We start from the raw sequence: 5,360 nt of genomic DNA on the forward strand, positions 1-5,360 counted from the left end.
ATTTGTCTATTTGTTTTCCTGAGAAACTATCTTATAGATAACAATATGTAAAACAATAACCATTGATAATTTCCTACCGCTTTGCCTGTAATTTGGTAAGCCCCTCCTATTATTATGTTATCCTTCTTTTACTCTTTAAAATAAAAAAAAATTTAAAAAAGAGATTAAAGGAAAGACAAAGTGGGCTTGGGAAACGCTGTTAGGTCCATTTTCCGTACATTGTTCCCATCCATTTGCACCTGCAGTAATTAATGTCTGCAGAGCTCGTTTTTGACTACTCATACACCTCAAGAGGAACCCTCTGCTGACATGTTTAACACGTGCCTAAGTAGTCTGTCATTATTTCATTATCCATGTCTGCGTCTTGGCTCCCTAACAGCCTCGTCATTTGCCAGCAAGAGTCGCGTGGGTGAGTTTCACAGAGCAGGTACTTGCTATTTGCTGATTTAGTTCAGAAATGACTGAAGTGTCAGTACACTTTGCAAGGAAGTTATTAGCAATGAAAATGTCAAGTTACTTCGCTCTGGTGATAAACAGAACAAACAACACACTATGTTCCTGTGAAGAGCTCGGGAACATTTATATTTGTAGAATTTCACTTGATATTCAGAGAAAGAAAACAGTGAGTTCCTAATTGGGCAGAGGTTTCTTTATTATGTATTGATCTAAACAAAGCTAATAAGCCTGGTTATAATTCCCTGTGGGAGTCATAAGATAATTATATGGAATTTTTTAAAGCCTCTCAAAACCTAGCAACCTAATAAATTTCACCAGCTTGATATATTCCTGTATTAGTCAGCTTTCCCCTTGCCATGACGAACATCTGACACCCACAGCTCAAAGGGGGAGAGATTTAACCTGGCTCGTGGTTTCAGGGGAGTCAGCCGTCCTTGGTGGGCTCCAAGGCAGGCACATGAGGGCCGAGGGTGGAAGGAAGACAGAGCTGCTCAGTTCACCGCGGCTGGGAAGTGAAGGAGGGGAACAGTGCCGAGAGAGACCAGGGCCGGATACAGCCCTCAAGATCACACCTCCATGACCTACACAATCTACCCTTACTGATCTCCTGGGCATTTTTTAATCCAGTCGAGTTACATAGCATGATTAACGGCCATGGTCCGTTTAACCCCTGAATAAGAACACACGAGATACATTGCAGTGCATTTCAAACACATACGTGGTAAGCAAAGGCACTGAGGTGACTTCTAATGAAACAAACTCTTATCGTGTCTGTGACCTGGAGGGGGAGAGGGAGCGCTTGCACCTGGTTGTTTATAAAGCTGCAGCAGTGTCCAGTGCCCGCCTGGGCTAGCTCCCCACACCAGGAGGCAGAGCCGAGACAGTGAGATGTTTACAAGAGCGCCTCCCCGCATCAGGGCACTGAGGAAAGCACAGACAACGGGCACTTAGAGGGAGCGACAGGGCACTGCCAGCCCCAGGATCAGAGAGGCGCGAAGGGCACAGTCCTCGGGAGACACTCGGACGGGGCCTGAGGCGTCTGTGCTGCAGGAATGGAGAGGCCAGCGGTGACTGCGCCTGGGAGACGCGGGGCAGGCGGGGAGCGGGGCCAGAGCTGGGGCCCGCCGCCCCAAACGCCGCTGAGCTCCGCACCTGCGCGGGCTGCCTCCCGCCGCCCCAAACGCTGCTGAAGTCCGCGCAAAGGGCTCCTCCTCCTGAGCCCCAAACCAGTGAGTTTGGGGAATGAAAAGAAACCATCTGTGAAGCTGAACAACTGGGACGCGGGATCGCTGGGGATAAGAAAACAACCCACATCAGCGCCCACGAGGCTGCGCCCCACTGGTCCCCAGAAACACCTGAAACCCCGGGCGGCCCGGAGCTCAGTCCTCCCCACAATGACAGGCTACACCTTCTGCTCAGGAGCACGGGCAACACTCCCCAAAACACACAGCATGCTAGCCAACAGAGCAAGCCTCAGTAAGCGCAAAAGGACGGTGTTATCATGCACGTTATCAGATCACAGCACGGTGAACCTAGAAACCACAGGCAAAGGGAACCACAGAAACTATGCAGACGATGGAAATTACACAATACACTCTTGGATAATCAGCGGGTCCCAGAAGAACTCAACAAAGAAATAAGACAGTTCCTAGAATTAAAAGACAATGCCAGTACGCCATACCAGAACCTGTGGACATAATGAGAGCAGTCAGAAGAGGGAAATTTATAGCTGAGAGAGTCCATTCCAGAAAAACTGAGCAAGCCCAGATAAATACCCTTACTGTGCAGCCCGTGACGGTATTCAAAACACTACCCAGGAATAAACCCTACCAAAGAAGTGAAGACCTCCGTAACAAGACTATGACACTCTGAAGAAAGAGAGTAGCAAGGACTTTAGAAAATGGAAAAACATCCCCTGTTCCTGGATAGGAAGAATCAATATCATCAAAATGGCCATTTTATCAAAAAAGATATAAAAATTCAGTGTAATTCTACTGAAAGCATTGATGGATTTCTTAATAGAACTAGGAAAAATACTAAAATCTAAACGGAACCAGAAGAGACCCAAAGTACCCAATGCAATCCTGAGCAAAAAAGCAAAGCAAGAAGTATTATAATCCTGTTATAACTTCAAATTATACTACAAAGCTACAGTAATAAAAACAGCATGATATTGGTACAAAAATAGACATGTAGACCAACAGACCAGAACACAGAAACAACCAAATGTGCCTTCAGTCATCTGATCTTTGACAATGGACCTAAGAATATACACTAGTGCTGGGAAGATTTGTTCTCCATGTGTGGAAGATTGTACTACAATCAAAGCAAGTCAGGCATGGTGGCATACAGCTGTAATCTCAGCAGTTGGGAGGCTGAGGTGGGAGGATCATCGTGAGTTTGAGGCCAGCCTTGAATACATAGTGAGTTCAAAGCCAACCTGAACTACACAGTGAGACCCTGACTCAAAAAAAACCAAAAAAACAAAACTCAAATCAAATGGATCAAAGACCTACATATAAAAACAGAAACATTAATCTGCTGGAAGACAAACTAGGATAAACACTTAAAGACATAGGTTAGGTAAGGCACAGGTAAGGACTTCCTGAGCATTACCCCAATTGCACAAGAAATAACAAATTTGACAATGGGAACTGACAAATGAGATTGACAAATGGCATTGGCAAATGGGATTGTGTCACATTAAAAGGTCTCTGAACAGCCAAGGAAACAATTAAGAGTGAAGAGACAACCTAGAGAATGGGGGAAAAGCTCACCAATTGCTCTGCTGAGAGAGGACTCATATCTAGCGTACATAAACACAAAAATTTAGAATCCAAAACAAAAGACCCTATCAAAAAATGAGTACTTGAAATGAACAGACAGTTCTCAGAAGAAGAAATACAAAAGGCCAATAAGTACATGAGAAAATGGTCAGCATCTTTGACCAACAGGGAAATGCAAATCAAAACAGCACAGAGATTTCACTGGCAGTAAGAAAGGTTATCTTCAAAGATTCAAAAAGAAGTGCTGGTGAGGACATGGGGGAAAGGAGCCCTTCCACACTGTCACTGGAGTGTAAGCCAGTACAGTCACTGTAAAAATCAGCACGGACTCCTTATAAAACTAAAAATAGAAACTCCATTTTACCCAGCTATATTTTGCCTGGCTATTTCCTAAAACAGAGTTAAAGCCATCATATTACAGGATACATGCCTACCCAGGTTTATAGCAGTGCAGTTCACACTAAATTACGGGAACAGCCTAGATGTCCATCAACAGATGAGAGAAAAGGAAAATATCATATACATAATATACAATGGGTTACTAATCAGCTATAAGGAAAGGTAAATTTGAGTCATTTGTAGGAAAATGGATGGATCTTGAGACTATAATGTTAAGTAAAATAAATCAGACACAAAAGATTAGTATCACATGGTTTTCTTACATGAAAAATCTCAAATATAAATAATTTGAAGAGCAAAATATAGGAGAAATGGTAAGAAGGGAGGTGAACTTTTTGGAGTTGGGGAAGGGAAGAGGGGTGGGCAAGAAAAAAGGGGATCAAATGATCAAGAATATATATATGTATAATGTATTGAAAATACATACTAATTAAAACTAAAACAGATTTTTTAAAGTTGTGTTAGAGCTGGGTGTGGTGGTGCACGCCTGTAATCCCAGCACTCAGGAGGCTGAGGCAGGATCATTGCAAGTTCAAGCCTGGGCTACAAAATGAGCTCAAGGCCATCCTGAACTGCATAGTGAGACCCTGTCTCAAAAAGACAAAAAAAAAAAAAGCTGTGTTAGAAAACCTCCAAAGTTGTCACTAAAGAGAAAAATATACACTGTCTAACTTGCACTCTAGCATCCCCATAAGGAGATGTAATTTTTTAACTCCATACTCGAAGCATTGTGTGAAGTATCCACCGTCCACAAAACAGAGCGCTAGCAAATCTGGACAGTACCTCACGCCATGGTGAGTTATATTGTGACAGACTTTGCCACGAGGAAGGTGTCTGCTGGCTCCTTCCGTAGAAAACTCATTCAAAGCTGAACAGACACAAGCAAGCCAGGCCCACTGGGGTGCAGCGGGGAAGAGCTGCAGAGCACTCTGATTATACGCAGGCTGTCACTAACAAACCCGGCCTGTCCCTCAGGCTGGCTGCATTTTGAACTCTTCCTGACCGCAGACCCTGGCTTCTTTTTCCTCGAGCGTTTACTTGAGATAACTTCTAGTTGTAAGTTCCTCGCCTCCCTGGAGATGTGAAGTTTGTACAGATCAGGAATGTCATTCTCCAGGACTAAAAGCATCTCCCTGAAATGTAGTCACCAAAAAGGACAACCTGCAAACACAGGTGGTCTCGGCGCCCTGCCCACCCTCCCGCTGCGGTTCCGGGCCAGTGACACGGTATCTGAGGAAGGAGGTGGAGAGCACCGACACAGCGCACCCTGTTTCTGAGGTTCGAAGTAGGTCTACCTGGTGGGGCGGGCCGGGGAGACAAAAAGACCCAGGGGATAAAATTCCCTGGAGACTGGCTGGCCCCTTGGGCTCAGGACAAAAAAAAGGGTTTGGGGCAGGGCTGTCTGCTCAGAAAGAACGCATGGCTGTGTCCTCTGCTTTGAGGGGCCGTGGCCAAGCCTGAGAGAGAGCCCTGGGGGCCAGCAACCCTGGAATCCAAGCTTGAGCGCAGTAAATCACTGCAGGGATCAGGCCTCGCAAACGTCCGGAACCAACCTCAACAGCGACACCTTGTGGCTCCCAGGAACAAAGGGCGGGGAGGACGCCAGCTCCCTTCCTGTGGTCCTTGGTAGAGAGAGACTTCCATGCAAAGGATAGAAAATATAGATAGATTTTAAGCAAGTCTTTCCCTTTCACAGCATCTATTGTACCTTTTGGGTTT

Source organism: Chinchilla lanigera, unplaced genomic scaffold, assembly GCF_000276665.1.
Source record: "Chinchilla lanigera isolate Chin_1 unplaced genomic scaffold, ChiLan1.0 scaffold00040, whole genome shotgun sequence".
NCBI classification, from domain to species: Eukaryota; Metazoa; Chordata; class Mammalia; order Rodentia; family Chinchillidae; genus Chinchilla; species Chinchilla lanigera.